This window comes from Rousettus aegyptiacus, unplaced genomic scaffold (assembly GCF_014176215.1).
Source record: "Rousettus aegyptiacus isolate mRouAeg1 unplaced genomic scaffold, mRouAeg1.p scaffold_m13_p_13, whole genome shotgun sequence".
Classification (NCBI taxonomy): Eukaryota; Metazoa; Chordata; class Mammalia; order Chiroptera; family Pteropodidae; genus Rousettus; species Rousettus aegyptiacus.
Genome location: NW_023416288.1, coordinates 43,860,858 through 43,883,898, shown reverse-complemented (window position 1 = coordinate 43,883,898; position 23,041 = coordinate 43,860,858). Strand labels below are relative to the sequence as shown.

Here is a 23,041-nt window from a genome sequence, read left to right as displayed (position 1 = left end):
AGCTGACCTGACCTCTCCCACCCCCAGCCTGACTTCCACACAAGGGTCTCTCCCTCTGGGGGTCGGAGGGGGAGAGTTTACCTCCCAGGCCAGCGGATGAGGCTGGTGCATTCGGCCCCACAGCGCCGGCCTCCCCAAGTGTCGATTCTCACCGGGGCGTGGACTCGGGCCCCTCTGGGACGAGTTCATGGCAGGACTCCGTGCCGCCCACCTTGATTGTGAAGATGCGCGAACCTCCCGAAAACCATCAGGTGGAGAAACCGGGGGAGGGAAGTAGAATGACCCAAACGGCCACGGTGTCGAATGTTCACATCCCAGGCAAGGGAGGTGTCCGCCGGCCGGACGGCAGCCAGTGGCCCGGGGGGCGGTCGAGGAAGTGGGGATGAGACGGCGCCACCCCGAAGAGGGCGTCCTGGTGCGCGCCAGGCGCTGTGCCCACAGGCTCCGCGCTGGCAGGTGCATCGGAGGATCGGGGGGCCGTGCTGGGCGGTTTGAAAACTCCCCGTGGGAAAGCAGTTGTGAGGTAGAAGGGGTCAAAAGTAGTAAGTGAAACCACGTTAGCTATTCTAGTAAATGTAAAGCAATAACGTGAATCTTTTCCCACGTAACAAGGACCAGAAAAAGATAGTTTCTAGCCCCAGCTCCACTTCTTGCCAGAAGGATGAACTAAGGCAAGTTACATAAAAATTAAAATTAAAAATTACCACTACTACTACTACTACTACTACTACTACTACTACTATTTGCATAAGACCCATAACATGGAGATGGCATTTCCCGTCTCAAAGTTTGTGTTTGGAATAAGTGGTATATTTTTTTTAAACGACCGAAGAACCACATCCAAATAAAAACTCTCATCCTAGAGAGTTAACAAGTTGAAACAGCCATCCCAAGGGTCATGTGACTGGGCAGGCGGCCTGGGTACCTGGCCCTGGCACTGAGGCCCCAGCCCCGTGATGCCACCTCCCTCCCTTGGCTCGGTGTTAAGGGCACAAACAGCACCCAGCCCGCCCAGCTCCTGGCACATGTCGGGGGCCGTGGCAACGTCTCGGCCAGCTGGAAAGTGAGCTGCGAAAGAAACAGCGCTCGGCAGCCTCAGCCTCTGAGGAGAGGGATTCATTGCAAAAGGATCAAAAGAAACAAAGGGAAATCGTTTCTTCTCGTCCCTATAGCCTGCTCACTCCCTAATGAGCAGCAGGGTCATTTCGATGTCTCTAGCTAGAAAGGCCTTGGGTGGCAGCTTGATCAGTGTTCGCGCTGTTTGGGGAGGTCATGCACTAATCTGGAAATTATTCCTATGGTATTTACCAGGAATTGGGCAAAGCCAAGGAAGTTTCCCAGGTGGCAGAGCCCAGCATGCCAAGAGGTAAGAGATTTCTCCCACGGCTCTTAGACTTTGCCAGAATTCTTAGAGCAGCAGGGCTCCAGGTATGAAAATAAAGAACACGAATAACCAACGTTTCAGGGAGGGAACTAAAGTCCAACACGATATGACTATGGATGAAGTTTTGAATAAAAATTGTATCTGTAAATACAGATACCTGTTAAGGCCTCACAGCTACTAGGTGGCGGAACAGGAATGCGAATCCCGTCTGTTTCCAAAGCCTGCTCGGAGCGCCATGAGGGTTGGTGTGACGTGTCATCTGGACTGGGCCGCAGGGGTGACAGCATTTCCGGGCGAATCTCCGAGGGCGAGTCTAAACGAGGTGAGCATGTGTGTCAGCGGGTTCAGTGGCGTGGCTGGCCCTTCCCACGGCGGGCAGGCCTCGTCCGGCCCTCTGGAGCCTCGAGGAGAAGAAAAGGGCCAAGTGAGGGAGACCGTCCTCTCCCTGCAGGCAAGCCTTTGGGCTGGGCGTTGGTCTCCCACCTTCGCTCTCGGACCCCGGCTGGAACCGGCTTGCCCACTGCAGATCTCGGGGCTTTTCACTCAGCCTCCTGCTTCTACGTCCCTGGAGAGTGCTGACTAATCCATCACTGCTCAATATGGAAATGCTCATTTAAAATAACAACGACACTTGGGGGAGCAATTTGTTGAAATGATTACGAAGTTTACCCCGGAAGAATAAATAGAAGAGTTAGAAAGAACGGTGATCTGTATTAGCCGTTTATTGCTGTACTCATGCAGCAATATGCTGTTATCCGAAAATGTAGCTGTTTGAAACAAAACACTTATCGTCTCATAATTTCTTTGGTTCAGGAACTTGAGAGTGGCTTAGTTTCGTGGTTTGGGTTCAAGGTCATTCATGAGCTCGCAGGAAAAAAGTCAACCAGACTATCAGAGTATTGGATAAAGGATTTTTTCTTATAGTCCTGAAACTTGGTTGTGACATTGGTTAAAACTTACTAAAAGTCATTAAGTGGTATACTTGCTGTGGGTGAATTTTGTGATATGTAAATTATACCCCAGCGAAGATATTTACAAAAGTAAAACGAAGGAAATTTTACTTCCTTAAAACAGCTAATTAAATCAATGAACTTTAGCAAGATTGATCAAGGAAAAGAAAAAGAGAAAATACAAATTACTAATATCAGGAATGAAAAAGAAAATATGACCGCATAGCCTACAGATGTTAACAAAATAACAAGAGTCCAATATAAACAACTTCACAACTCTAAATGTAACAATTTATATGAAACAGGCAAATTTCCTAAAAAATGCTACAAACCAAAAGTAACACAAGAAGAAATTTAAAATCTTGGCTATTTTATGAAGCCAGAATACCTTAGATATTAAAACTTCAGGAGCACATTACAAAATACGTATATGTAAAAATATTGAATAAAAATTAGCAATCAAAAATAACAATATACAAAAGAATAATATGTTATTACCAAGTAAATTTACTCCTGGAAATTAAGGGCAGATTAACATTTGAAAAATATCTAACACCATTTTGTAGGAAAATCAATCAATAAACCGTGGCACACTCACCAGCTAGCACGGGAGTGCGGAGATGGGTACCCGTGTGAACAAGCGCACAGGTAAAAACGTTACTATCTGAATCTGCGTCATGGAACGTGTGTTCACTGCAAATTTGTGTTTAAGTTTTCTCTATGTTTACATGGGGCAGGGTAAGCAGGAGATACCCTTACAAAAAAAAAATTTAATCTCAGCTCCTACCTCACATCACATATGCAACAAGTTTAATTCCGGATGTCTCACAGACAGATATGGAAGGCGAAACTGTACGTTTTCTAAAGAAAGCAAAGTAGCACACCTTCGAGACCTTATAGAAGACAAAGACTTCCTACACCACGCACAACCGCCGCTAAGTGCATAAAGGAGAGGCATGATACATTGAACTGCGTTAAGAAACTCCATGCACGAAGACGCCCACGCGGGAAGGGAGATGAGAGCTGCGGAGCAGGGGGTGGTGTTGGGGCGACGCATTTCCGCTGGCGAGCTGGCAGCCGCGATGCGCACAGACAGCCGATTTTTCAGAATGGGGGCGAAGCTTGGTCAGGCGCAACGGCACAGGGGGCGACGTGATTTCTTTCTCCAGGACTTCTCAAACTCACTCACTCCTCCAGATTATTTGAAATCTCACTGAGGATCTGCCTTACACATTTTTATTAAAGCTCTCTTCTGTCTCTCCCATCAGTTTTGCTCAGTAACCCTTCCGTTCGGAGACTCCTCAACTACGTTGTAAGTTTTTCTCGCCTACGAACCCCTCTCCCCATCCAGCCTCCTGGGTGGCAACTCTTGGGTGTCCCTAAAGTATGGGTCTTCCCCTGAGAGACAAGCCTTATCCCTGACTCCTGGACCCAAGGTGTTAATCCTGGGGCCATAGAGCCACTGGAGCTCTAGGCCACAAATTCGTCCACACGGCCCACCCAGCCTGTGGCCTGGACAAGCCTGGCGTCTGGAAGAAGACCTGAGCCTCTGGGCTTCCATCTTCGCGGGCATTTTCCATGGCAATGGCTGACCTTTAAGTGCAGATTAGTGCCCCCGCTGGCTACGGGCGCCACAGAGAAGCTCTCCTCTCAGGCCCCTGGCTGGCATCTCATCCATGCGCAGGAACTCCGGGCCCGCGTCTGTTTACGCAGCTCTGTCCCGCACCCCACACTGCCCGTAGCCTTGATTCTTTAACGAACCTGGCCATTTTGACCTCCGCCTACGAGTCTCAGAGTCCTGCTTCAACCCACACTGACACTAAAGCCAAGACCTTGCTGCGTGTCCCCAGGACAAAGAGACCCCCCCCCCCATACCAGTAAGAAGACTCAATGCAAGCTGGCCTCACGTGATTCGAACTGTGGGTCCTTCTCTTGGGGTACGGCCCCCTCCAGACCTCACACCTTTACCTGACTGCCGTTTCCCTCTAGTACCTGAGATACCTTTGAACATAGTTAAAGCACATTCTAGTACCTATCTTGTTTTGTTTTAAACTGACAACCTGAAGAAGTCACTATTACTGATCATTTTATTGTGGTGAAAGATGTATGGGTCATAAAATTGCCATTTCGACCACTTTTACGTGTGTAACTAAGTGGCGCTGATTGGCCACAATGTTGGAAACCATCACCACTACCTATTTCTAAAACTTTTTCGTTACCCTGAGCAGGCTCTTGTATTCATTGCTCTTTCACTGATTTTAAATGATGAACGTTTCCATTGTCTGAATTACTGATCTGAGATACGGCAGACGCAGCAAACATTTAGTTAAAGCCTTTTCTCATATTTCAAGTTTCATCACAGAATACTTCTCTTGGGAAGGGAAGACTGGAAATTAGTTCTAAACCCGGTCTAGAGACCTCCCGTTCGGGAAGGTTGGATCTTGTCGGAACCGCGGCTTGAACCGCGTCCTCTGGGCCGTGATCAGGTTCCTTAGACGCGGTCGCTGCGTCCCACGCATTGGGACGGACACGAAACAGGCGAAGACGCGTCCAGGAAAACGGCCTCGCGGCCTCTCAGCAACGCCACTCGGCCGCTGACGCGCACACACGCCCAGTCCCTTCGGCAAGACCTCCGCTGCCCGCGCCGCCGAGAGGCAGGCCGGAGGACGGAGTGCGGTGGGGTCACCGGGATGGCGCCCGTGAGCTCCGCGACACCGGGACGTCTGCTCTGACCTTTCGAGGTTTCGCTTGCGTTGGTCACAGGTCACACAGGGCGGCGGTTAAGGACGCGGGTGGACTCCGGAATTAAGCTCCCTGGGTTCAGACCGGAGCCATGCGGCTTCCTAAGCCTGAGAACTGCCTAAGGCTTTTACTTCCTACGGCAAGTTAAAGTCTCTGCGTCTCAGTTCTCCAAGCGGTACGATGCACGTAAATGCCATACCTGTGCCGTGAGGCTTCAGTGAGGTAAACCTTCCAAACTGCCCAGCCCAGTGCCTGGCCCACACTTAGAGCACTGGCTCTACTATTAAAAGGGTAAATGGAACAATTCAATACATAATTTTCAATACGTGAAATGCTTAAGTGCTGCTTTTGAGATGCACAAGCTGAAAAACTATACGGGCTTTAATTAACAGACCGTCGCAGACCTCAAGATTCCAGATAATCGTAACTACTTCCTTCAGTAGTACTTGATGCCAAGTTTCTGCACGGAACAAATGAAGCCAGCATTCCTTTCGAATTTTTCCCTCCAGTTCTAAGATGCCACATGCCAGACGAGCACCTGAGTTCCCAGCGATGTCCTAACACACCTCCCCTGTCACCGTTACTCATCTGTAACCTTGACTTAGCCCGCAGGCTTCCTCGGAATGCGAAAAAACGCATTCATTAAGAACATCAAGTTCGCGAGCACTCTGTGCATTGTACCCATTGAGATCACTCTAATCCCCGCGGAATGTCGCGTTTCGATGGGTTGCGACGGCCTGGGGGGTTGCACACCTGAATGCGCCCCTGGAACGCACCGCGCCACAACGGACGCTGGCAGCTCCATCACTCAGCACGCGTGGCTGTCCACGAACGGCCACCGACACAGCCCCTGGTGCCACTGCGAAGTGAGACACTCGGCAGCTGCAGGCTCGCAGGTCGGGAGGCGAGTGTCTTCAAAAGAGGATGGTGCAGACTGGAGGCTCAAAAACAAACAAACAAACAAACAAATAGATGAACCAGTGGAAGCCACAGTGTCCAGTTTAGAGTCGTTTAGAGGTGGCAGACAGCAATATTTAGATCTCTTCATGCCTAAGCACAGTCCCTGGAGGTGACCAACCCTAGACCTCCACAGACACAGCAGCCATGGTCTTGATCCTGAGCAGAAGTTCGGGGTCCCGGACGTTCGCAGCTCGGGGAAAGGAGGCTCCTCCGCCTCTCGGAAGGGTAACGCTTGGCTCCAGACAGGAGAAGAATCTAGCAGAACTGACACAGGAAAGAAGCAGGAAAAGCAAATCGTTTCAGCGGGAGTGCAAACCACGACCTCATCTGTGCCAGGTTGTTCACAGAGCCTGACGACACCCAGGCACACAGCGGACAAGCGTTTGCAGGCGTCGTTTGCACTGGACCGTGAGCTGCCAATACGCCCACGTGTGCACACTGTAGACTCGGAAGGGCTCAGATTGCAGGTGACAGTTGGGTTTGGGGAGAGACAGAGACTGACATTTGCAAAACCTTTTATACCACCAATGTCACTCATAAGGAATTAAAGGATGGTTCACATTATATATGCAACATTTAATAACAGCACAGTTACAATTAATGTTTCTTAAATTGTTGTTCAATTTAATTGATGTTGCTATCCCGATATGCCAAACTATTTCCATTTTTCTGTTGCAGAAAAAGAATATAACTTGTACAGAGTTATATTCTTGACATAGAAATCAGTATGGATTTTGCTTTTATATCAAGCATTTTCATGTTGCACAAACTCCATAATTATTATTTTAAGTTATGCATACTATCACATTTCCATTTTAATTTTTTTGTGAATATTGAGGTTGATGTCAAGATTTTGCTGTTACATACATACTACAATAATCATCTTTTTATTTTTAGATAAAGTTCTCAGTTTAAATTCCCAGAAGTAGGATTCTGATCAAAAGGCAATTTTGCCTGTCAATATGTATGTCTGTTATTTTTGCCATGATAGATGCTGCCAAATTAATTGCAAGAAGCACTGAGTTAATTTGAGTTATGCATATTACAGGTGACTGTAGCGCCTTCATCTATAAAACATCAGCTGGTTTATTATCCCATAAGCATTGAAGACATCTCATCGGTCTTTTAAATATAATTTCCTTCACAGATAACAATGTTGACCATATTAAACACATTTTCTATAGTTCAATTGGGTGACCTCATTTGATCCTTATTAGTTTGAATAACAAATACCCTTTTTCATATAAGCTGAAAATATTTCCAGCTTATTTATTTTTACTTGTGATTAGTATTTTGCCTGTATATTTAATCATCGTTTTATATTCTCATGACTGTGAGTCAGCTGCCAATATTGCACAGTGCCTGGACTCCTACCCACACTTGAAAGATCCCTAAAAAAACTAGTGAGAAATGGGTAATGTGACACCTAATTTGAAGAATGGCAATGAAATAAAATTGAGACGATATCAAACTGAAGAAAGGCAAATCTAACTGTCTCCTGAGAAAGAACGGCGGCTAGAGGAAATTAATTGAGGTTGGGGGCCCCATCGACACCCTGAAAAAGTTCATACTTGGAGCAAGGCGCTGTAATAAGCAAAAGCAAATGCCACAATAGCTAGTTTTGGCAAAAGGAGGCCACAGCGATCAGTCTCACTAACAGACCTCCCAATGCATTTCCTCAAATGAGATGGCCGCAGTTTGTTCCCCCATTCACCTCTTGATGAACGTTCTGGCTGTTTCTAATCTGGAGATACACTACAATGTTGCTGCAAATACTTTGTCTGTGTCTTTTGGTGCACGTGGGCATGAACTTCTGTCAAGTCTAAATCGAGAAGTTAAATTACTGGGTCACAGAGAATGTATTTTTCAACTATAATAGGTAGTTCCCATTTCCAATGATTGTACCTCTTTGATTTCTGCCAACAGTGTACAAAAAAAAAAGTACCATGTTTCATTTGTTTATTTTTCTTTACTTAGCATTTCTTAAGTTGAATAAGGACTTATTCGAATTTTTGCACCTAAAACGAAAAGATTTCAGAATTCTAAACTTTGTGGTTATTTACCACGATTTTGCCAGTAGCCTCAGAAAACCAGGGCCCCGATGTCACACCTGCGTACCCAGTCCTGCGTCGAACACAAATAACAGGGTCCGCCAGAAAACCCAAAGACCCGAATGCCGTAGTGGTTGGATTATTCTGGAAGTTCTTTGCTGACTTCCTCCTCATGATATTTCAATAGGAATTGCAACAGTTAAAATGTGGCAAACCCTAGAAGCTTAATGAAAATAGCTATATTCTTGCAACCAAAATTACTGGACTGCGATGAGTTGGGGATCTGGGTGAAAAAAAAATAAAGGGATTAAGCGGCACGAATGGGCAATTATAAAATAGTCATGGAAATGTGAAGTATGGGACAGGGAATAATATGTTATAACTATGTGTGATGCCATTTGGGGTCAAGACTAATTGGGGGAGTCACTTCATAAAGTATACAAATGTCTAATCACTATGCTATCTATACACCTGAAACTAATATAAAATAATATCCAATGTCAACTGTAACTGAAAAATAAAATTAAAAAAAAAAAAGATGGACATGCTCGGCATTCTGCTGTATTCTTTTTCCTCAGATTCTTAAAAAGCAACGAAAACAAGACAAAAGGTGATAGGGAAAACGCTATTTTTATGAGTCAGAGGAATTTCTAAACCACCTACAACGAACAGTGAAACATACTTAGCAACTGCTGCACAGCCTGGAACCAAGTGTGGCGGAGCAAGACAGAAGGTTCCAGCAAAATCCCCCATCAGGAGACATGTCAGCTACCATGTTGCAAGGCCATGGAGACAGTAAAATGTCTTCGTGAAGAGACTTCAACACCGCGGAGTGTTGGGAGGGAGGCTCTGTATCAGCTGCCCATTTCCATTGCTTCCCAGCAGAGAGAACCTACCAGAAGGTAAATGGATGGTCATTTCTTAAGAACAGAACAGGAAAAAGTAAAGAGAAAATATTCAGGGTGCAGGAAAGGTTTTCTGAAACAAACAAATATTTGCCTGTGTAGTTTGACCCAGGGAAATTCACAGCAAGACACAATCAGCGAAATTACTGTATTTCAAGGATAAAGAATCACGAAAGTATCCAGATAGAAAAAAACGAGTCATACTTTTTTTTGGAAAAGGCAGGGAGTCGGGTTCTCTATAATAACCGGAAATGCCAAAACACAATGGACCAACGGCCATCAGAATTGTTATGCCCTCAAGTTGTCCCTCAGCTAGAAAGGCCAAAACATTCTCGACCACGTAAGCATCTAGAGACTACTACACCTAATAAAACTTTTCAATAAGATTTTTAAAAACAAGACACAAAAACAAAGGCGACCAATAAAAGCCGTCCACCGATCTAAAAGCGGCATTCGTTGGCGCCGGGTGTTCAGTCTAAGCATGTGACTGCGGGAGAAATAACTGCAGCGCACGGCGGGCGCAAGGAAAGACGCAGATGTGACACCCGCTCATGCCACGCGGGGGGCGGCCGGAGGGCGCAGCCGCTCTGGGGCGGGGCGGTCCCCCGAGCGACGAAGCGCGCGCTCCCCGTGCCGCCCAGCACCTGCGTCCACAGGTGTGCGTCCCAGAGGCGTTCACACCCGTGTCCACGGAAAGACCGGCACGGGAATGTATGCAGAAACGGTGTGGTGACCCCGAGCTGCGAGTTACCCAAAGGTCCTTCAGCGGGTGCCGCGTCAGGCTGCCCGGGGATCCTCGATCCCGCGGAGCACCTCTGAACGGCGAAAAGGAGCCCGGAGGACACCTGCGGCGACCAGGGGGGCGCTAAGGGGCCACGCTGAGCGCAAGGGTTTTCACGCCGTGTGAATTCGTCCACGTGATGTTCCTGAAATGGCAAAAGTAATAAGAAAAATAAGAGAAATTGGGCATCGTGGAAAAATAAAGAACTAAAGCCTAATGTTGAAACATTTGGTTAACCCAAATAATCACTTTTCTCTTTTAAAAAAATTTAGTCTTTTTTTTTTTTTTTACTTAAAGAGGTTATTTGGACTCGTGATAAAAATAAATTTCAGTTCTTTCAATTTTACTTTAGTTCGAATAAAATTAAATGTGATGTAACTTATTTTCAAATAGGATGTTATTAGATTCTATTTTTCTAAAATTATTTCTGCCATTTTTTTTTCCATTTTATAGCTGCCACGACACAGTAAGAGATATCTAGACAAAATATGCACCTCATCCCAAGAATGGCTTCTTCTCATTAATGAGATTTGAGGTAAGTTTTTTTTTTTAACTTTCTCTTTTATATTTTATGAGATTTTAATTGTGGAAATGTGTCATTTCTAATCTTCGACAATCAAAACAAAACAAAGCGAACGATAAAAGAGCAGTTCCTGACCTTGACGAGGATGGAGAGGCAGGAGGTAAACGAGAGGGGCAGGATCCTCGAAGAAGTTTGCATGATGGCTCCAAGAAGGAAGAAACTACGCGCCTGCGACCCAGACGAAAGAAGACCGTTCAGGGGTGACGAAGCATTTGCAATATTGTTTTTTTTTAAAAAAAAAAACACTCACCGCTCAGTAATTTTACAAGTTCTTTCTGGAAAAAAGCACGCCATGGTGAAAACGGTTCCAGGTCAGACTTTCCACTGTAAACTCCTCTCTGGTTAGTTTCGATAACTTATTGACATGACTCGGTACACGGTGAGCAGGAGCGTAAGAGCGAGAGCTTGGCCGTGGAGGCCAAGCTGTCACTTATTTCAATGAAGAATGGTTCTAATAAATAGAACTTCACTTAATTCGTTTTTATCATTTCAACAATTTCTTTTTATCTTGGTAAAAGACGCTATTAAAGCCAGACACTGCGGCATGCTAGTAACCTACTTTTCTTCATTTATATATAAAATTAAAAAGAGCACTCAGATGTTTAATTTCCGTGATTAGTTGGAAACTTTCCCAATCGCTAAGGTGCAGATATTAATTTGTCATGTTATCTTAATCTCTGAACATACAGTTCATACATCGTCACTTTGGACTTGGTGCCACACCAGAAATTCTTGTCGTAACACAGATAGATGATCTCAATCGTTCACTCAATCTAGGTCTAATATTTGCACAGCTGACTATGCATGTCCCCAATCTATTTACACGGCTCGATTGTGCAACAACATCATTGGCCATCATAAAACTGTGGCCTTGTCACTCATCCACCCAGTCTTGCCCACAGCCTCGCTGTCCTGACATATGGCCACTCCGTTCCTGCTTAAGTACCCCCCAGGACCCGGAAACTCACCGCGCGCCAGGCGGTCTGCGTCCTTGATTGCGGAGTCCTTCACGACCTGAGCAGATGGCCGCGGGTTGACCTCATACTGTCCCTTGGATATTCTATACTAATGGCCCTTTGTGCTCAAATAGCCTTTTAGGTTGCAAATGATGGAATCCGCCTCGAACCTGCGGAAGGAGCAGAAAGGGGGCGATGGGGGATCTTCTTCGGAGGGAGGCTGAAATCCACGACAGAACCCGGGAGACGCCGCCCCCGCCACGCCACACACGGAGCAGCCCTGGGGACTTGGCTGCTCACGGGCTCCCGCGTTAGGACCGCGCGGGTCTTCGCTGCGCGGCAGGATCGTCAGCCCCGAGCACGCGCCTCTGCCCGGCTCAGCTCGCTGGCCCCTCGGGAGCTGCGGTCGCACGGGGAGGTGTACGTGTGGGGGAAGGAGCGGTGGGAAGAATGTGCCAACCTATTTCTCCTGGATCACCTGTCGTGACACCTTCGATCTTGCTAATAGATCGTCCTTTCCCGCCGCTCCCTGCTGGGATAGTGGCCGGGCTCGCCGGCAGCGCCCCTGGCGTCTGGGATGACACACTGCACGCGTGGGCGCTTAATGCCATTTTTTAAAATATATATATATATATATATATATATAACAACGAAAATAGGTTTGAACCACTGTCGCAAGTTCATAACACATGAGAAACATAGAATTGCAAAATTGCCCACACACCACATAAAAGAAATGTCATTTGGAAGATCATACGCGACGATGTTTGCGGAGTACTTAACCCAACACAGATCACGCGGCGGTGTTTATGTGAACCTCGAGGTACGCCTCCTGATGTGTGCTCGTCAACGTGTCTGTGTTTGGACTTTATATGCGTTCATGTCTTTCATGGTTTTGGAAAACAAATAGAGTGGGGCGGGGACAGAAACAGAACTAAAGGACTCGTTGCGAAAACCACATTTTTATACAAATATTACCATAGAAACTTGTTGTGTTTGTTCATCAAGGGACGATATTTGAATTTCACCATCACAAGGGACTACTGTGCTCCCAGGAGAAATTCAACGACGTCTCATTTAGGAGACAGAATTGGAAATTAACCCGAGATGCCGAGGCCCTTGGACGCGCAGCCAGGAGGGCTGCTCTGTGGCGGCGGGAAAATCACGCGGCCTCTCTGAGTTTTACTTTCGTTGTCAGGAAGACATAAAATATCACTTTAAAGAGTCAAATACTGTGACAAGCTCTTCATTTACACTGTGTCTGGGCCTCAGAACTCAAAAAATCAGTTGCCCCCAACATGTTAACGGCCTGCACGTGGAAGGTAGAATCCAAGTCCAGTGGCTCATTGCCTCGGTGGGACCTCAGCCCCTCACGCAGCCCACTCCCCCGGCCTGCTCGCTTCCGGGGGGGCCCCCAGGGGCGTGCAGATATGCTCGACAGCTCCCCTCAGCGCCCCTGACAACGTCCGCTGCTGCTTTCCAGGGTTCACTCGCCCGCCTGCCCCCGAGGCCTGCCAGGTGCCGGCCCTTTGTCCCTGGGGCTGCGAGCGACCTCGGCCGGCCCCGCTGCTTCATGCTCATCCCGGGCACCCGCGTCTGCCCGGCCGCCCGCCCTCCAAGCTGCGGAGAAACGCCTTTCGGGGGCATCTTGTCACAGTCAGCCCTGCGCCTTCCTTCTCGCGGGGCCAGTGCTCCCAGAATGTGTGCGAGCTCCTCGGCAGAGCGCATGTGGCCCGCCCCCCGCTGGAGGCCGGGCTCCCTCTCTGGCTTTTAGCTCCTACAGCTCCTTTGCTCCTGAGCATTTACGGGGCAACATCGCTGGAGATGCCGCGCGTGGCTGCTTGGGGCGCCTCCCCACCCCCCCGCGCCCCGCCCCCTCCCACCCCCCCCATGCTCTCCTTGCTCCCTGTCCAGCCCCTTCCAACAGCAGAGCCACCGCCCCGTCCTCCGTGAAGACCCAGGGGTCTCGGAGCCGCAATCTAGTCCTCCGTCCTCCACGCTTGGTCTACACGCATTTCCGATGCAGCCTAACCAACGTTACTGTTTGTTTTGCTTTGTTTTTAAGTTGGATCTTTCATACCAGCCGACCTTCCGATTTCAGTGCAGAGTGGGGAAAAAGGTTCGAACTAAAAATAGAATAACGGGAACTGACCGTATTTGAAATATAGAGTGAGAAGAATGTTGACTAAGGACCAATCTAAATAACCACAAATGAGGAATTTCAAACCAAGATGAGGGCGTAATGACCCTTTTATTGCTAGAAAGAGCTGGGTCCTTTTTTCAACTTGTCCTACCAAAGAAATTAATGTGTGGAAAGTCTGAGGCTAGAAGACCAGCAAATGGTTTTAACTGCCGAGTGTTCTAAGTATAGAGGATTTCTTTTTTAAAGGGCTCGGAGTTCCTAAATTCTTCTAAATAGGAGAGTTTTCCTACATTCTCTCCCTGTTACCACTGTCGCCTGTGGAATTCAAACAGATCGCCTAAATTAAAATATTTCCGAGGAGACGACAAAACGGAATGTTGCCTTTGCTTCCAATTTTTCTATTAAAAGTAAGTCTTTGCATAGAATTTAACTGTCTAATACAAGTTTGGCGATGTAACTGGGAAGCATTTCTTTAGATTCATTAAATGGGTGAGCATGCCACAATAATTTCACCACTATTATTGTTGGGCATAAAAGAAGTTCATCTTGTGCTTAAGCACAAAATATTTCCAAATAAATAATGCTTACTAGATGGGTCATGAAATAGTTAATACTCCAAGAAAAACGTTAAAACGCCAAGAAGTAGGAAAAAGGGGGAGACGAGCTTCTTAGCTGCGGCATCCAGACATAACGACGTTTTAAGCGTGCGTTCCTTTTCTTTTCCCCTGTGTGTAAAGGGTCTTGTTTTCAGAGTTACCGCAGACTCTGTGTTATGTTACGACTCCGTCACGGTTTTCCGCGACACTTACAAGCCTTTCGATCAGAAACGGAAGAAGAGCAGGAACCATGACTACCAGCGAGCACGTGCTGCTGGAGCGGCCACGTGGCACCTGCTGCCCGCCATCGACCTGCCCCCGAAGCCGACTGATGCTGTGCGGACTTCAGCTCCTGTGGAAAGCACCTCAATGGATCCCTAGGGCTTCTGGAGGCTCGCCGTAGATTTACGTTGGTCCTAGAAAAGCCTCATTTATCCCCGAAAGCAGCATTCCCAAGCTGGAAAACTCCATGAGGATGAGGAGCGTTTTGAAAATGAGGAAATTAGGACGGAGATAAATGAGGCGATTTGCTCAGTTACACAATGACTTAGCCTGAGGGCCATCTGTTGCCACTGGGCCTCTCGATTGTCCTCTAGCGCTTTCCACCACACCCACTGCCTGTCAATCTTTTGTCACCAAAATTAGCATCCAGTGGAGGGAGGAGGGGCTCTCCGAGCTCTCCCAGCCCCTCACCCCTCTTCTCCGTTCTCAGGCAAGGTCAGCTTTTTAGAAAGTTGTAAGGGGAAGAGTATGTAAACGTTTCTTTCTTCCTTAAATCCACAGACGTTTCCTGCAAACATGCCCTGTAACTCCCGAGCCCCCTCTGGGCCTAAACTCTTCATTTTCTGAAGACGAGGATATATTCTGTAACTCAGTCACATAACCGAGAAGACCATGTTAATAGCAAAAAAATAAAATCTCAGGATCGAATCTGTCCCGCGGTCTTGTCTCTCTAGCTGGCCCTGACTTGGAGTTAGCTGCAGCAAGGCTGGGGTTCTTGGAGCGGGGAGATGATCTAGAAAGAAGAAACAAAATTGTCCAGCACGGGAGATGCTGTGACGAAGGGGCCAGGCACACAGGGGGTCCCGTTCCCCTTAAAGGACAGAACGTCGGTCGAAGGATGGCTGTGAATACGCATGCCTGTTCTCTCTTCTCTGTGCCTGGCCAAACTCAAATTCGGACAGATGGAAGGTCTCTGGGTCTGTAAACAGCTCGCACCGAGCAGCCACGAACTCGACACAGGAGGCGGGGTACTTCGGGGCTCCTCGCCCCCTGTTTCTGCTTACTCCAAACACAGTCTTCCTAAACTAAACTATCTGTCCAGAGGAACGCAAAGATAGCAGTCCTAACGAGGGGGACACCTTCTCATGTGGCACAAGTGACAGCCATCAGCAGGACAGAAAACCACAAAATCAGAGAGGGAGCTCAGCGGCCTGTTGGTCCAGGCATCCTGCCAAGTTTACAGTTAATCCTCTGCGCGGAGGCTCCACACAGAGTCAGCTGGCCACCTCGTTTATGAAGATGACCGGCTGTAATTGCTTAGGGTTGCACAGTGTCGCCTCACTTGTCCAGAGGTCAGTTACCCCGAACCCCACTTAGCCAAGAACCCGGGAGCCAGACTGGCCCCCGGGGAACTTGATGAGCTGGTGCAAAGCTCAGGCTCTAAGCTTTAGGCAGTTTATCCGTCCAGAGCCAACTTCATTTTCATCTTCGCGTCTTTGCTGACCGACGTGATTATAAGATTTCTCAGCCCACGAATACGTTAGAAATCGCGAGTGTTTAAGAGGTGACTCGAGCCACTGGCAGATGGTGAAGAAAAAAGAGAAATATGAAAAGTTGATAAACGCCTAGTCAGCCGGACATGGATTCGGCGCAGCGGCTACGACGCCGACACACTTCGGCAGGTCGCTGGGGCTCCCCGTGGCATGGCCCAGCCTCCCAGGGGACGTCAGGACCGGTGCATGTTCACGCCCTTCAGCGGCAGCCTGCACGGCGAAATCCCAGAAATACCTTCCTGCGATGACTCATTCTGTTTATCAGCGCCCTCGCTGCCTCCTTCCCGGCACCCATCAGCTTACAGTCACGGTATTGACTTTACCTCTCGGTTCCATTCGCTGCCTGCCACACCGGCAGCGCCCAAATCCTGGCTCTGTGCTCGTCACGTGACGGGTGCTTGATGAATACCTGTTGGGTGACTGAAGAAATGTCCCCGGGAACACATCTACATTCTCTGATCACGCTCTGTCGCTTCAGAAACATTTCTTTAGATTTAAGACTGCTCCTTAGACATATGGGGAAAGGGATGCTGTATCTCGAAAGGGAGCCGCCCTCAGGTACCAGGAAGGTTAATCCTCGCGATGACGCATCGGATAGGTATGGTGAGCCCTCACTTCACCGATGCGGAAACCGAAGGTAAGGAACTTTCTAATCTTATGCAATCAGTGGTAAAGTCTAGATTGGAGTCTGAGGTTCACATCTCATGATAGCTCACGCATTGTCTGGGTCCCGCATGGGCCAGAGCCAAGAACTGGGTTCCCCAAGGGACTAATTAGGAAGGGAAGAGGGTCACGTAGATTGGGGCTGAGTCAAGTCTGAGAGTAAAGGCAGGGAGACCAGGTTCAAAGGGCAGACGTGGAATCATAAAGTCAGGCAGGAGTCCTGTGAAAACAGGATCTGAGTCATCCTTCAGCCCACTCCAATCTGGCTTCTACCCACCTCCCCAGGCCTTCCCAAAGCAGCTCTCGGCGGCGTCCCTGAGGACTCGGACAGGGCCAGCCGCAGCGGGGAGCGTTCGTTCTTCCCTGCGCCCGGCTCCTCGCGGCAGCGGGCTTTCTGGCCGCCCCCCCTTCCCGAGTCCCTGCTCGCCCCGCCTCCGGCTCGCCTACCTGTCTGCTCCGTCTCAGGGACAGGCGCCGCCTCCTCCTCTCCCACCTGGGCAGTAAACGTGGGGTGTGCAAAACGACCCCGAGAGGAGATTTAAATCGTGTGTTGGAACACCGACAGTCTTCACTGAAAAAATACCTACGGGTCATATGCCCCTGTCCGCCCCTCTGCCCCGGCGAGGCCGCCGCCCGCCAGGTGCGCGGCGTCACTGGGAAGGGGACCGTCACGCGGGACCGTCACGCGGCACCGTCACGCGGCACCGCCCCGCGGGGGACAGTCACGAGGCACTGCCCCGCAGGGGACCGTCACGCGGCACCGTCACGCGGCACCGCCCCGCGGGGGACCGTCGCCCCGTCGTGCGCAGGCCGTTGCCGGCGCCGTGTCCGCGCGGCTGCCGTTCTGTTCTAAGCGGCCGGTGAAATTTCACGCGCCCTCGTGCTCCCCAACACACTTCCCGGCGCCCCGTTTCCCAGGGACGTGGCACTCGTTAGGACCCGGCGCCGCTCCTCAGTCCGGCAGCAGAAAGGGGGTTGGTGCGCCCCGGACGTCGCTCACGGGGAGCCCCCCGCCCGCCGCCCGCGCGTGGCGTTCCCGGGGGGTCTCGGAACCCAGCCAGCGTCTCGGGGTGCGGCGCTCCCGTCCCAGCTCCTCCCCTGGGTAGTAAGAAACTGTCTCCCTCTGGCCCCTCCAGGCGCGTTCGTCCCCTCGCCGGACACCAGACTCAGGCGCAGCCGCTCCGCCCCCAGCCCCTTCCATTTCTTACTTTTAACCGAAGGCGGTTGTCACAGCCAGGGCGGCTCGGCGGGTGGGGCGCCCGCCCCCCCCCAGCCCCCCCTCCTGCCTCGCAGGCCACCCCGCGCCCCTGCTCCCGGGCCCCCACGTTGAGAACAGGCCGCCCGGGGCCGGGGGGCCGCCAGAACGGGCAGCAGCAGCCTGGACAGCTGACGTGGGCCGCCCTAGTCCTCGAACCTCCCGAGCACCAAGGTCCCCTCCACTGCCACACGTCTACAGTGTCTGCAGAACCAGCCAAGGCCCTCCAGCCTGCCGGCGTCGGGAAGGAGGCGAGCTCTGAGCAGGGGAATCTGGGGACCCGAGGCCCGGTCCCCCAACCAGGAAAGCAATCTGGCGGGTCCCCACGTCTTGCTGGGCGGGAACAGGGTCCCTCTCTGCTCAGAGGCCAGCGTGCTAAGGGGGCAGAGGGATGTGTCTGTCTCAGAGGCCAGCGGGCACAGGACAGCTGGCCCCGTGTGTTGGGCTGTTTGTCCCGCATATTAGACTAGAGGGTGGCATTTGGACGACCGCTGAATAATGGAATGTCGCTTTAAGTTCAACTCAGTGGCTCCAAGGGTATACGAAATTTCAAAGATCCTGGAGTATTTTCCATACCGTTCTCAAAAATTTTACATGCTGCCAGCAAAGAATGGGGTCCAGTTTCACTGGCATTTTCTCTGCATGGATGCTCACTGACAAGTGACTCCTGAAGCTTCTTTAGCTCCTAACGAGAAAACTATGTTTCATTCTACTTCTTTTGTTCCTATCCGAGTGGGACGCTCGTGTTACGTCCGCCAGTTCGGGTCCAGTTTGGTTTTGCCCTCGGCTGACGTTTGTTTCCATCGTTCTCTGGTCTTCGTTTCCTGCTGCCGTTTCCCGCTGAGGACGTCGACGTGTGGACTGCACTTCACGTCCACCTGCACCTCAGGTGAGTGGCGAACCTGGCGTTTCATACCATGCGCGTTTGCCTGAAGCTTTTACGAAATTAATTCATATATCTAATTAACCGAAAATATTAGAGATCCTCACAGGTGGGTAATCATGTTATATTTTGCATGTACTTTTTATAATCTTTTTGATTTAATGGAAAATTCTATCATCTCTATGATTTTCCTTTTGGCTACAGCCAAGTGTTTTTGTAAGTGATTTTAGCATTTTTATGAGACTAGACTACGCAATTTCATTAATATTTAGTCTCCTCATTATTTTCCCAAGGAGTTTGAAAAAGCACCTCCCTCCCCCAGGAAGAAAAATCGATACCTGGTTTAAATTTAGCACGCTGCACTTTTCGCTGTTAACATGGGGTGCAGGCAAAGAGAGTGACTCTACTGGTGACTCGTGTTCTTTATTATGAGTCGAGGCTACTTGATTGCAGAGACATGTCCCCTAGGAACCATGGTCTATTGTTCCCTTTCACGCAGGTTGAGTCACGGTAAGAAAATAGCAGGACACATCACTCTCCTGGGCTGTCTTCTTGGTGCCAATTACTGCTATGATATCCGCCCCGCCTCTAGTCCTCCCCAAAGAGAAATGATAGAAAGTCTGAAACGCTAACAAAGAAGTATCTCTACGCTCAGCTCGTAGAGTTTGCTAACGTCAGACCCTGTTAAGAGAAATGTGTCATCGACTCTGTGCCTTCCCCAGCTCCAGGTATTTCATGCCTTTCACTGCAGAAGACAGGTAGGCAAGGGTGACACGTGTTCGGAGGCTTCGAATTGTAGCAGCCCTCGAATCAACTGTCCAAGGAACATTTGGCATACTTTAAACTCCTTAGAAAGGCCTCGCTATGCGTGATCCAGCAGCGAAGGAGGGAGAATGAGCAGGAAGGCGTGCATTTGCCCTCCGCTCAGCAATTTTGCCCTTGGGCATTTATCCATGCGAAATAGGAATGGCGTCCACACAGACCTGGGCATGGATGCTTACAGCACTTTACTGATGTCGATAATGACCAAGAATGGGAAACGACTCCACAACCAACAGCCCGAGAACGGATAAACAAAAGAGTGTGCGCATCCATATGACAGAGGGTGAGCCCAGCCGTGAAAAAGAACAAACTACAGGTAAACACAATGACATGGATGAATCTCAAAATCATGGAGTGAAAAAAAGCCAGACTCCCCGCATACCTCGTACTGTATAATTCATTCTGAAGTCTAGATTCCTTTCGAAATTCTCGAAAATGCACACTAGTCTCTAGCGACAGGAAATCCATTAGTAGTTTCAGGGGACAAGGGGTGGAGGAAGGGGGTCTGCAGAGGAGCATGAGAAACTTAGGGGGTGTGGAGATGCCCAGTGTCCTGACTGTGGCCGTGACCTCACAGGCGCCTATGGTGTCAGCTCCCATGGCATTGTGGTTTGTTATAGGTAACTTATACCTCTGTCAGGTTGATAATCAATGTTTTTTAACTGGCCAAAGATTCCAAACCGATACTTCACAAGTGGTCAGTCTATGAAAAAAGCTCGACTCCATTACACAATAGAAAAATGCTCATTTAAACCACGTGAAAACATTTAAGCATGCATTTTACTGCACGTACACTATAACTTAATTTTTACAGTGCAGATCTCACAAAGACGACAAAAATAAAATTTATTCTTGAATCAGAAACAAAACACTCAGAAATCCCCCTCGCGAATGTGTGAAATCAGCACGGTAGGTTATTCACGTTTGGAAACACTTTTGACGTCCGTCAATAGAGAACGGGGCCAATAAATTATAGTCCATCCGTCAAAAGGAATAATATGCTATGGCAGGAATGAGAAGCCGTTAAGTATTAATACGGAATGACGTCCATGGTGTATTATATATATATGTGTACACACACACACACACACACACACACACACACACACACATTTAAGCGCAGAAAGAACACTGCGCATGCGGAGTGTAGCTGGAAGGAGCCCTAGGGAGCTAAGGAGCCTGCCCCCCTCTGGGGGGAGAACCAGCTGGCTGGGAGGTTGCGGGGCGGGGGGCAGGGATGGAAGCTCTTCACTCTACAGAACTCTATCGAACTCTGAACACTGTGGATCGATGAAGTGCTCAGGGTTTAAACTATATTCCTAAATGGACACCCTGTCACCCTATCTCTCCATACCTAAACACTTGATACTTAGGCCTATCGAAACCCAGAGCCTTCTCTCCGCGGTCACTCACCGCAAGCCGCATCTCCGTGGGCACAGTTCGCTTTCCCTTGCTCTTTTTCCTTCCCGGCTCCTCTGATTGCAAATGAAGAGAAAGGGATGGGGTGGGGGGGGGCAGTTCTAGGAAAAGCGACCCCCCAGGGAGAGCGGATCACAAACTCCTGCACGGGGCGGTCATGCCTGGGGTCGCGCCCAGGCCTGCGATGTCTTCGATGAAAGGCTTTAAGCCAGTGCTGCCCATTGCTGTGCATCTAGGTAAACACACCTTTGCACTCTCCTTGGTTTCTAATTCTCCATTCAGTTGCAGAAATAGAAAAGCAATTTGCTTTGGATTTCTCTAGTCCTGTCGATCATTTCTGCAGTTCCCTCCCCTTTGCGGACTCTCCACAACTGTCACCATTTAATAGTGCCACTTAGAATCTAGCTTCTGGGCATTTACTCAAAAGTGATTTATCTCCTTCTGCGGAAGCTCTGCTAAGTAGAGACAGCAATCCTAAGGCAGAAGTTTAACCGGCCATTTGAACTCTTTTCCACACAGGATCAATTTGTTTTTTAAAAAATAGAAAAGAAGTCTCCAGTAAAACATGAGAAAACATTTCAAGATTTCCAAAAACAAGTATCTTTCTGCCTCTATGTTTTTTTGTGAGGAAAATTAAAGTGACACGATTATCTTCCAACTTATGAAGCGCCTAAATTCCTGTTTGGAAGAACATGAGGTTGATGGTGGGGAGACCCGATGATAATAATGAAAAGAACTGATTTATAACCAGCTAAAATGCCTCAAAAGATATCCAGAGGTGTTTCCTAACAAAGCCATAACAGTCTATCGTTTATTATAGCTTGTTATAGATGGACAAGCCAGACGAAACCTGCAGGATAAACAATGATATTAGTCCAGCCGAAGTCCCAAGGCTCCGCTCGCTAAGCCTGATTGTTCCCAGCAACAGCCAGCTCATGGCCCGGTGACAGCTCGGGTACTGTGAATGGTGCTCTCTTCTATGGCAGGACTGCGTTTGTCCCCAGTCATTTTAATTGGCGATATCTATCTATCTATCTATCTATCTATCTATCTATCTATCTATCTATCATCTATCATCTATCTATATCTCCCTACAGAATGTCAACCACAATAATGATAAGGTATAATCATGACCTGTGACAAAACATTCGTGTGTTTATATTATTCCGTATTTGAAATATGCTCTTTTGAAGTGAGGTCTATCGTGGTGTAGACCAAAATCTGGACCAAAATCCGTCCACAAATATATATGCACACACACACGCAAGATGAGCAAGAGTGAGCTGGAGAGAGACAGGAAGGTCAGGGCGCGTGGAAACCAGGGGCGAGACCCACACGTGTAGAGACAGCGGCATTACTGAACCAGAAAGGGCGAGGCTGCGACCCTGATGCCCACGGCGGCCACGCAGGCCCCATCACGGGTGGGCCGCGTTTGGTGCTGCTGACGTGGGCTGGAGACCTGCTGTTCTTTCTGAAGGAGACAGTGGTCACCCACCCGACTCTCCTCTTGCGTGAAAGCTGACCCAGTTGGCCAACGCTTCCCATTTTTTTCAAGAGAAACACAGAATCCACGTTTTAAATACGAAAGCTCTTGATTATTAAACGTTGCCACTAATTGCATTAAGAGCAATTGCTGAATAGTCTTCACAAACCGCATCTGTACCCTGAATCAGTCTGGAGGCCGCAGCTGCGACCTCGAAGCCGATGCTTCTAGTTACAACTGTCCCAAGACAAGTGGTGACACCTTGGACATTATTTAACCTCAGCTTTAAACCTGCAATGTGGCCAAACCACTGTAAGGTCCAGAAACTTCCCACAAGATCCCCGAGCAAATAATCACCAAACCACAGTACCAGAAACCAGCATTCCAAAATGGGATCCCGCTTTCCAGGTGTCCATAGCCCTCAGCCCTGGAGGTGATGAGGGGCGTTAAAGCCGTGGAGTACTCATAAGAACACTGAAGACTAACAAATGCCTCGGCAGCTCAGGGTCAGCTCAGGATCCCTGAAAAAGCAGCCGCTTCTTCCATGCTCTGCCAGAGACAGGTCTCAGCTCAGAGTCACGTGCAAATAATTTGAGAGAGACCAAGGCAGCCCACCACCAGGAGCGCCCAGGGACCTCGGCGGGGGGGCCTGCTGAGGTCGCTGACCCTCACCTCACAGAAACAGGTGAC

General features: G+C 49.0%; 2 long non-coding RNA genes across 2 annotated transcripts; one reads left to right on the top strand and one right to left on the bottom strand.

The window, feature by feature from the left end:
- Window positions 1-8,701: 8,701 nt before the first annotated feature.
- Window positions 8,702-11,478, bottom strand: LOC118610720. Its single transcript, XR_004953969.1, has 4 exons — window positions 11,325-11,478; window positions 10,432-10,524; window positions 9,744-9,918; window positions 8,702-8,979 (listed from the first exon to the last, which is right to left on the bottom strand). It is a non-coding gene; the product is annotated as an uncharacterized LOC118610720 (long non-coding RNA).
- A 6,805-nt stretch (window positions 11,479-18,283) lies between these two features.
- On the top strand, window positions 18,284-22,015 carry LOC118610721. The gene is made up of 3 exons (XR_004953970.1): window positions 18,284-18,633; window positions 19,592-19,765; window positions 21,689-22,015. It is a non-coding gene; the product is annotated as an uncharacterized LOC118610721 (long non-coding RNA).
- Window positions 22,016-23,041: the final 1,026 nt, after the last annotated feature.